The following is an 11,728-nucleotide window of genomic DNA, read 5'->3' on the forward strand; positions in this document are numbered from 1 at the left end:
TTTCCTGGGGAAGATTATTTTTCTTGTTCTCAGCAATCCTTGAATTTAGTACTTTGTGGTTGAGGCCCCGGGAGGCAGGGAATTATGCAGCCCAGATTGACCTTGAATTCACTATGTATTTAAAATGACCTTGAACTAATCTTATAATATCAAACCTGGTTTACACTGTGTGGTAGGTTGAATCCAGACAGTCATGCATGCCGGGCAAGGATTTTACCAACAAATTACAACCTCAATCCCCATAAACTTCTTTATATTTCACCAAATATACCTCTACCTACTTTTCTTTTTCTTTTTTGGGGTAGGAGAGGAATGGGAGGGGTTCAAGAAGAAACAGATACAGCTGTAAAAGAAAATGTTAAATCTAAGAAAATTCCTGCCACAATGCATCCAGGAGGTCTGGGACACTATGAAAAGACCAAAGCTAAGAATAACGGGAATAGAGGAAGGAGAAGAAACCCAGGTCAAAGGCTCAGAGAATATTTTCAACAAAATCATAGAAGAAAATTTTCCTAACCTAAAGAAGGTGACTATAAAGGTACAAAAAGCATACAGAACCAGACTACTATACCTCCAAAAAAACCCAAAAACAAACAAACAAAAGAAACTTTCAATCACAATAGATGAAGAAAATAAAGCCTTCCATGATAAAAACCAAATCCAGCCCTACAGAAGACACTAGAAGGAAATTATAACCTAAAGAAGTTAACTACATCCAAGAAAACACAGGAAATAAATAATCCCAGACAACCAAATTGAAAGAGGGGAAGCACACCCCCAACACACCCATGCATGCATGCACGCAGGCACGCACGCATGCATGAGCCCCAACAACAAAATGACAGGAATCAACAAACACTGTTCATTGACTTCTGTCTCTAGCAATGGTCTCAACTCCTCTATAAAAAAGACACAGACTAACAGAATAAATGCAAAAACAGGATCCATCCTGCCCCATCCAAGAAACACACCATAACATCAAGGATAGATACCTCCTCAGGGCAAAGGAATAGAGAAAGACATGGACCTAAGAATCATTCTAGTGTAACCATTTTATTATCTGACAAAACAGACTTCAAACAAAAACTAGTCAGAAAAAATGGGGAGGACACTAAATGCTTATCTAAAGGGGGAAAATCCACCAACAGGACATTGCAATTCTTTTTTTTTTTCTTTTTTTTTTTTTCTTTTTTTTTTTTTTTTTCGGAGCTGGGGGCCGAACCCAGGGCCTTGCGCTTGCTAGGCAAGCGCTCTACCACTGAGCTAAATCCCCAACCCAGGACATTGCAATTCTTAACATTTATGCCCCAAGCAAAAGGGCACCCAAGTTTGTAAAAGAAACACTACCACAGTTTGAATCACATATTGACCCTCACAGACTGATAGTGGCAGACTTCAATACCCCACTTTCACCAATGGACAGGTCATCCAGACAAAAACTAAACAAATCCTGGAGCTAACTAATGTTACAAACCAAATGGACTTAAGATATCTACAGAACATTTCACCCCAACACTAAAGAGTAAACCTTCTTCTCAGCACCACATGGAACTTTCTCTGAAATTAACCACATAGTTAAACAGAAACCAGGTCTCAACAGATACAAGAAAATTGAGAATACACCTGCAGTCTATCTGACCACCATGAACTAAAGCTGGGTATCATCAACAGACACGACAGAAAGTTTGCAAACTCGAGGAAACTGAACAACTCACTACTGAATGAAAAACAGAAATTAAGAAAGAAGTTAAAGACTTTCTAGAATTGGATGAAAAGAAATACACAACATACCCAAACTTATGGGGCACAGTGAAGCTGCTTCTAAGAGGCAAGTTCATAGCACTGAGTACCTACATTTGAGAGAGAGAGAGAGAGAGAGAGAGAGAGAGAGAGAGAGAGAGAGAGGAGACAGAGAGAGAGATGTCTCATACTGATAACTAAAATCACAACGGAAAGTTCTAGAACAAAAAGAAAAAAAAAAAAGAAGCACACCCAAAAGGAGTAGATGGCAAGAAAGAATCAAACTCAAGGTTGAATAAAACAAAACAAACAAACAAAAATACAAAAAATCGATGAAACAAAGAGTTGTTCTTTGAGAAAACCAGTAAGATTGACAAACACTTATACAAATTAACTAAAGGCAGAGAGAAAATGTCCAAATTAACAAAATTAGAAATGAACAGAACATTGTCTATTTAACAACAGACCCTAAATAAATCCTGAGAGTCATAAGAACATATTTTTAAAACCTGTACTCCTTCAAATGGGAAAATCTAAAAGAAATGGATAATTTTCTCAATACGTACCACTTGCCAAAGTTAAATCAAGATTAGATATACAATTTAAACAGACCTACAGCCTATAACCCCTAGTGAAATAGAAGGTCATTAAAAGGCTACCAACCAAACCTAGGGCCGATGATTTTAGAACAGAATTCTACCAGACTCTCAAAGAAGAATTAACTCCATTACTCCTCAAATTATTTCATAAAACAGAATTAGAGAGAACATTGCCAAATTCATTTTATGAGGCCACAATTATCGCAATGCCCAAACAACATACAAATTCAACAAAGAAAGAATTACAGATCAATTTCTCTTATGGACATAGATACAAAAATTCTCAAGAAAATACTTGCAAACTGAACTTAAGAACACATCAGAAAAATTGTCCACCATGATCTAGTAGTCTTCATTCCAGAGTTGCAAGGATAGTTTAACATACATAAATCAATAAATGTAATCTATCACATAAACTAAAAGACAAAAACCACAAGATCATCTGATTAGAAGTAGATAAGGCCTTTGACAAAATCCAACATCCATTCATGATAAAACCTGGAGATATTAGGGATACCAGGGACAAACCTCAACATAGTACAGGCAGTTAACATCAGGCCCATAGCTAACATCTACTTAAATGGAAAGAAACTCAAAGCAATTCCACTAAATTCAGCAACAAGACAAGGTTGTTTGCTCTCTCAGTAACTATTCCATATAGCACTTGAAGACTTAGCTAGACCTATAAGACAACTCAAAGAGATCAAGTGAATACAAATTGGGAAGGAAGACATCGAAGTATCTTTATTTGCAGATGATATGATAGAATACATAAGTAACCCTAAAAATCTCCTACAGCTGATAAACACTTTCAGCAAAGTAGTGATATAAAACTAACTCACAAAAATCAGTAACCCTCCTATATACAAATGACAATTGGACTCAGAAAGAAATGAGGGAAAAACAACCTTTCACAATAGCTTCAAGTGATATAAGATATCTTAGAGTAACTCTAACCAAGCAAGCCAAGCCTTATATGATTAAAACTTCAAGCCTCTGAAGAAAGAAATTGAAGAAGAGATCAGAAGATGGAAATCTCATGTTCATGGATTGGTAGGATTAATATAATAAAAAATGGCCATCTTACCAAAAGCAGCCTCCAAATTCAATTGATACCCCATCAAAATTCTAATACAATTCTTCACAGATCTTGAAAGAACAATGTTCAGCTTCATATGAAAACACACACATACACCGCACACACACACACACACACACACACACACACGCGCGCGCGCGCGCGCACACGAGCTAAAACAATACTGAACAAAAAAAAGAACAGTAGGAGATACCACTATGCCCTATCCCCAATCTTAAACTATACTACAGAGCAATGGTAATAAAAACAGCATGGTATCAGCACAAAAACAGGCACATTAATCAGTGGAGTCTAACTGAAGACCTAGAAATTATTCCATACCTCTATAGACACCTGGTTTTTTATTAAGAAGCCAGAAATACACGCTGGGGAAAAAAAAAGACAGCATCTTCAACAAATGGTGCTGGTTTAACCGGATGGCTGCATGAAGAAGAATCCAAGTAGATCCATACTTAGGTCCCTGCACAAAACTCAACTCCAAATGGATCAGAGACCTCAGCATAAAACCAGATACACTGAATCTGATAGAAGAGAAAATAGATAACACCCTTGAACTCACTGGAACATGAGAAGACTTTCTGAACAGAGTGGAAGCACTAAGAACAACAATCAATAAATGGGACCTCATGAAACTGACCCTAGGCTTCTGCATGGCCAAAGACACCATCACTTGGATAAAGTAGCAACCCTCAGAATGGGAAGTTATTTCACTAACTATACATCCAATAGAAGGCTAATATCCAAAACACATAAGGCGGATGGTGGTGACGCACACCTTCAAGCCCTGCACTCAGGGGCAGAGGCAGGAGGATCTCTGAGTTCGAGGCCAGCCTGTTATATTGAGTGAGTTCCAGGACAGCCAGGGCTACTCAGAGAAACCCTGCCACAACAGCACAACACAACACAATACAACACAACACAAAACAAAACAACCAACCAACAAACAATAAAAAAGAACTCAAGAGAATAAACCAATTAAAAATGGAGTACAGATTTAAACAGAGAACTCTCAAAAGAGGAAACTCAAATAGGTGAGAAACACTTAAAGAAATGCTCAACATCCTTAGCCATCAGGGAAATGCAAATCAAAACGACTTTGAGATTTCATCTTACCCCTGTCAGACCAGCAAAACAAATGACCACTCCTGCTGGCAAGGGGTATGGAGTAAGAGAATCACGTCCATGGCTGGTGGGAGTGCAAACTTGGTATAACCACTCTGGAAAACAGTGTGGCCGTTCCTTAGGAGGATGGGAATCCATCTACCTCAAGGCCAGCTGTACCACTCTTGGGCATACACTCAAAGGATAGAATGCTTCATCTCACCACAGAGACCTTGCTCAACCATGCTCATTGCTGCTCTATTCATAATAGTTAGAAATTAAAAACGACCTAGGTGTCCCTCAACAGACAAATGGATAAAGAAAGTGTTCATTTATACAATGGAGTACGACCCAACCATTTAAAAGAATGACATCAAAAAAAAACATCAAAAAAAAAAAATAAAAGAATGACATCATAGCCAGGCAGTGATGGCTCAACTTTAATCCCAGCATTTGGGAGGCAGAGCCAGGTGGATCTCTGAGTTCAAGGCCAGCCTGGTCTACAGAGTGGGTTCTGGGACAGCCAGGGCTACACAGAGAAACCCTGTCTCAGAGGGGGAAAAAAAATCATGGAATTTGAAGGTAAATGGATGGAACTAGAATATGGCTGGAACTGAGTGAGAGTTACTCCAGACCTAGAAAGACAAATATGGCACACGCTCACTTATATGTGGGTATTAGTGGAGTCTGTGATAAGCAAGCTATACTATATGAGCCACAGCCGTAGGTATAGAGTAAGGAACTAGCGAGTACAGATAGAACTTCGCTTTAACGTAGTAACAAAATATTACTCCTGACGACATTGTCCTAGATCAGTGCCCTGATCAATCATTATCAGAGAAGCTTCCTCCTGCAGCAGACGGGAACAAAGAGGCCCACAGCCCGAAATTATACAGAGAGTAAGAGACCTTGAAACACTGAGCTCTAAAGGGAATGTCTCCCTCAAATCCCTCCTCTTAGGGCTGAGGGAACCCTGCAGTAGAAGATGCAGGCTGGGTATATAAGCCAGAAGGGATGGAGGACACCAAGAAAACAAGGCCCTCTGAATCAACAGAGCAAAGGTCCGGTGAAGCCGCAGAGACTGGGGCAGCAGACACAGGGCCTGCATGGGTCTCCATATACATTATGGCTTCCTGTTCAGTGTTTTCATGGGATTTCTGAGTGTGTAAACAAGTGGGTCTCTGATTCTTATGCCTTCTCTTGGGCTCTTTTCCTGTTTGTTTTTCTTGCCCAACTCTGAAGTGACAGGTTTTTTTTTGTTGTTGTTTTGTTTTGTTTGTTTTGTTTTTTGTTTTTGTTTTTGTTTTTTTCTTTTTTTCGGAGCTGGGGACCGAACCCAGGGCCTTGTGCTTGCTAGGCAAGCGCTCTACCACTGAGCTAAATCCCCAGCCCTGACAGGTTTGTTTTTGTTGTTGTTGTTGTTGTTGTTTTATCCTTTTACATTTTATTTTGTTTTGTTTTGTTATCATCACTTAGAAGCCTGCTTGTTTTCTAATGAGAGACAGAAAGGGATCGGGATGAGAGGGGAAGTAGGGAGGAACTGGGAGGAGTACGGGGAGGGGAAACCATAATCAGGATATATCATGTATGAAAAAAATCTATTTTCAATAAAAGGCGAAAAAACATAAATTTATTATTTCAAAAAGACTCCCTAGATCCCCCCATAAATGGAAAGCCAGCCTCTTGTGCCATAAATAGAAAGTTATCTTAAAAATAAGCATAGTGAAAACAAAACAATGTCACTAAACTCCAGCCGGATCTGGTGGCCGGCACAGGGCTCTGGGGGCCTTTTCTCTATTGAAACAGGAAGTGTTCACAGAGCGTGGAAAGCACGCCAGCAGTCAGGGAGACAGTAACAAACTGAAGGGAACTGCCGAGGGAAGAAAGCTCCCCTCTGGGTCCGCTGCTGCTTTTTGATTAGTATGGCTCCCAGCAGGCCCAGGTGTGTCCTGCTATGCCCCGCCCACTCAAGAGCCCGTGGTTCTGTTCTCCCTTCCTGTGAAAGGCTGGGCCCTCTCTTGCACACTGGGCAGGCCAGAGGTCAGCTCAGGCAGAGCCGAGGGCTCCAGTCAGTCAGGTGTGCAACCGTGTGCCCTGTCAGAATACTGACCACGGCAGTTGGGACATTCACGGTCCTTCACGGGCCATGCATTGATGGACTGGTCCCCATCTAGGATTACTGGGAGCTGGGCCATTCGGGGATGCACTCAGAACAGATAGTAAGACTCTGGTCCCTTTTCTCCCCTTATTCCTTAGACACCATAAAGTGAGTTTGTTCCACTGTTCCCTCCTTACCTCTATGCTCTGCCTCTCTACAGACCCAAAAGCAATGGGGCAAGTGATGTGTGAAAGTACCAATAAAAAGAAGTCTCCTGGTTCTAAGTTATCCTAAGTTATCCAAGATCTCTCTTCTCTCTCTCTCTCTCTCTCTCTCTCTCTCTCTCTCTCTCTCTCTCTCTCTCTCTCTCTCTCCCTACCTATCTACCTACCTATTATCTATCTATCTATCTATCTATCTATCTATCTATCTATCTATCTTATTTTATGTGAGTACACTGTCGTTGTCTTCAGACACACCAGAAGAGAGCATCACATCCCATTGTGGATGGTTGTGAGCCGCCATGTGGTTGCTGGGAATTGAACTCAGGACCTCTGGAAGAGCAGTCAGTTCTCTTAACCACTGAGCCGTCTCTCCAGCCCCTCTCTGTTTATTTTTGACACAGGGTCTCACTATGTAAGCTTGTGCTTCTTTCGGCTCAGCTTCCCGAATTCTAGGAGGACAGGTGTGCATCACCACACTCAGCTTGCAGAGCTGTACATTAACAAGAGGCATCAAGAGAAAAAGGAAGTTAGTTCCATTTGCAAAAGCATTAAAAGGACAAAATAGGTAGAAATAAACTTTACCACGAAGGTGAAAGACTTGTATCCTAGAGAAAAAAAAAAAAAACCCACAAAGTTAAAAGAAAGAAGCTTAGAGGCTCCGTGATGGAGACCTTGTCTGACACATCTGGGTTCAGTTTCCCAGCACTGCAGAGGGGGTGAGGGGTAGGAGAGACAACAGTGACTATAGTAACAAAGAAGGAAGAAGACAGGAGTGGGTAGAATAGCATCCTATGTTCATGAATTGGAAGGGTATCTGGTAGCTAGGCTCAGTGTCACACACCCGAAATTCCACTTCTTGAGAAGGTGAGACAGAAACTTCAAATCACTAGCTCGAGGTCAGGCTCTGCTGCATTTGAGGCTAGCCTTGGCTACTACCTGTTTCACAAAAGCAAGCGGGGCATCAAGCGAATCACGGGGAAGGAGCGAATCACTGTTGTCAAGGACTTACTACTGCTGGAAGCGATCAGGGGCTGGGGATGTGGCTCCATTTGGGTGCTCACCACTGCACGCACTAATTGGTACGTTCCATCCCTAGCTCCACATAGACAGGGCTTGGGAGGATCCTGGAATCCCAACCCATGGAGGATTGAGTCAGGAGAAGCAGAAATGCAAAGCCATCCTGACTGTATTGCATTTCAGGCCAGCCTGAACCGGATGAGGTCCTGTCTCGAAAAGAAAGATGGGGCTGGAGAGATAGTTCAGTGTTTAAGAGCATTTGTTACTCTTACAGAGGACACCGGTTCAGTTCCTATCACCCACACGGTGGCTCACAGCCATCACTAATTCCAGTTATAGAGGGCCTGACACCAGGTCACCAGGCACTCTCGGGGTACACATACACATGCGAGCAAAACATTCAACATACATAAAATAAAAAAAATCAATAATTAAATTTTTTAAATAAACATTTAAAAGAAAGAAGGAGAAACTCACCAAGAGATGACTCTGCCTGAAAGAAGCGATTGCATCCCATTAGGGATGTACTGGGAGTCAGTGAGGATAGCAGGCTTAACATTTCTCTGTTAGAAGAAGAGTTAGAATTACACAAGGTAGCCCTTTTTCTTGTTTGATACAAAGTACTTTCATAATCTATATGCTAAAAAATGGCAAGGGCTTAGCTTTGTTAACCAGAATTGCCTGCTCTTGGCTCTCCACCCACTGGTAGGACATGAATGAACCTTGCTCCCTCCTCTCAGGGGAGAAATGGCAGCTGTGCGGTTTGCAGCTCTATGATCCGGGCTCAGCGCAGAGGCCTGACTCATCTCGGAAAAACTGCAAAAGACTAAGAAAGTGAGCGGGAGAGGTAGAATCTCTACAAAGATTGCCGGATGCTAGGATGTCCCAAGGAGCCGCACGCATTGTCCTGCACCATTCCACAGTGTACAGCGGCTGATACCCTCTGCTCTGTGAGCGGCTGTGTACTTACGCAAATTGTAATGAGGTGGATATGAAAGGGATGCTGGGAAAGAACTGGAGAGATGGGTCAGCCCTTGCAAGCGCTCTCTGGGCTTAAATAAGAAATCCTTTTTCTTAAAGGGGGGCTGGGACACCAGGCATGGTGGGTGACCCATGATTTTATTCCCAGCACTCAGGAAGCAGAAGCAGAAGCAGGCAGAGCTCTGAGTTTTACGCCAGCTTGGTCTACAGAGTGAGTTCCAGGCTAGCCATGGCTGAGTTCTTGCCTAGTGTGCATAAAGCCATAGCCTCAATCCCAGCAATGTATAAACCAGGCAATGGTGTGTGGTGGTGCTCCACACTTGGGAAATAGAGGCAGAGGGGCAGCCCAGGGTCATCATCCTCTGCTACATGGGGAGTCCAGTGGTAGACTAGGTTACTGGTGACCAAACCCCGGCCACTGATAACAGTTCCTCATCTATCTTAGTTCAATTTCTATTGCTGTAATAAACTCCAGGATTAAAAATATCCTGGTGGGGTGGGGTGGGGGGTATTTATCTTACAGGTTCATCAGATCAGGAACTTAAGGCAGAATCCTGGAGGCAGGAACTAAAGCAAAGACCACAGAGGAACGCTGCTTACTGGCTTGCTTCTGATGACTTGCTCGGCCAGCTTCGTTATCCAACCCAAGATCACCTGCCCAGGGATGGCATCGCCTACAGGCCGATGTGATGGAGGTATTTTCCCAGTTGAGGATTCCTCTTCCCAGATGATTCTAGCTTGTGTTAGCTGACAACACACATATACTAAAAAAACCAAAACAACAACAACAAAACCCTAGTCAACTCACCATCTATTATGCCAAAGACGTGAGGGTGGTAAAAATACCCTCCAGTTTTCTCTCAGGGAGTTGCGGTCGATTGGAAGACATGGCCCATGTGCCTAAGGGTCTTCACACTGTGGAGAACACAGGTGCCCACATGGCTACTTATCAGCCATGTCAGAGGGCCTAGCTATAGTTCATATCCAGCCTCCCTTCCCCATCTAGGACACTTGGGCACACAAAATGAAGACCACATTTCCCAGCCTCCCCTGTGTGGCCAGATAGAGCATGTAAGTAAACTACCCATGGATAACCAAATCCTGACCCACGGTATGTACACTCTAACTCAAGGCTGCCTCTTGTGTCTCACTTGCCCAATGGCTGTGGTGTAGATACGGTAGAGAGAGAAGTGTACACAGCCTAGGGACTAAATTGGTTACAAGATGGAAGTTACCCAGACCAGAGAGAGAGAGAGAGAGAGAGAGAGAGAGAGAGAGAGAGAGAGAGAGAGAGAAAAGCAAAAGCAAAGAAGGAAATAAATTCCATCTTCTTTACATGCTAACACCTTGCAGTGCATGGCCTTATGTGGTGTCCAAGCACAACCCAGCATCCTCTGTCTTCTAAATGGTCGTTTTCTTTGCAATAGAATTCAGCAAAAGCAATGCATTCCTTGCTGTGTATCAGGAGATGTCTCTAATAGACAACATGGATTTTAGTAAGAGCACAGTGTGGCTGAATCACTTGTGCCTCCTTCTCCCACTCCCCCTCTGCTTCCCTGCTTGTCCTCAGAGTCAGCGATGATCAGAACATGTTCAGGTTCTATCCTAGAGGCAGTGAAGGAGAGCGAGGAGAAGCTGCCACCTACCCACACGTGATCTACCTTTGAACCCCAGCTCCCCCTCTCAGGGACAGGTTCCTCATGCGTGGCAGAGGATAGAGAGATAACGATTTCCTAGGATTTCTGAGGGAGGAGCATGAAATGGGATTAGACTCAGAACATTTGAAGCTGTGTTCAGCACAGCCTGTGCTCAGCAGTAACATGGAGCTGCCACTGTAACAGCAGCATCACTGTAAATACCTGAGAGACGGTAGCGGTAGCGAGGAGGTGTTAACTGTCTGTTTTCAGGGCTGGTAAGATGGCTTAGTGAATGAAGGTGCTTGCTGCCAAGCTGAAGACCTGAGTTCAGTTCCTGAAACCCAGATGATGGAAGGTGAAAACCAACTCCTATATGTAACTTCAATTTTTTCAAGGCCTACTTTTACTGATGGTTCTTTTTTTTTTAAATAAATCTTTTTTTAAGATTTATTCATTTATAATATATAAGTACACTGTCTTCAGACACACCAGAAGAGGGCATCGGATCTCTTAACAGATGGTTGTGAGCCACCATGTGGTTGTTGGGATTTGAACTCAGGATCTCTGGAAGAACAGTCAGTGCTCTTAACCACTGAGCCATCTCTCCAGCCCTACTGATGGTTCTTAAATGCTTTTAACCTTGGGCTGGAGAGATGGCTCAGTGGTTAAGAGCACTGACTGTTCTTCCAGAGGTCCTGAGTTCAAATCCCAACAACCGTGTGGTGGCTCACAACCATCTGTAATGAGATTTGATATAAGACAGCTACAGTGTACTTATATATAATAAATGCATAAATCTTTTAAAAAATGCCTTAACTTCCCTTCTAGCCCACCACCTACCAGAGGTAGAGGGAAAGAAAGGAAACAGGGAAGTGGATTTGTTTAGAAAGGTTCTTTGGAGCAACTCCCATCTGTGTTGTCAGGAAATCAGCAGTTCAGTTCACAGGAGTCAGCGGCTCGATCCACTGGCAAACACTTCACAGATAAATCAGCAGCCCAGTTCAGTAGAGCCGGGATAGCTAACCCAAATCCACAGCAGCGGCCCCACCTAGGAGAGAGCCAGGCCTCAGCCTCAGCACAAGTCATGCTAGCATTACGTCACACACACACACATACACACACACATATAAATGAGTAAATGAATAAATAGATGATAAATAAATAAAACAAATGTAATTCAAATTCTTGTTTTAAAAAAGACGATACAAAGAGCAGATAGTTTAAAATATAAA

This window comes from Rattus norvegicus, chromosome 3 (assembly GCF_036323735.1).
Source record: "Rattus norvegicus strain BN/NHsdMcwi chromosome 3, GRCr8, whole genome shotgun sequence".
Taxonomy (NCBI): domain Eukaryota; kingdom Metazoa; phylum Chordata; class Mammalia; order Rodentia; family Muridae; genus Rattus; species Rattus norvegicus.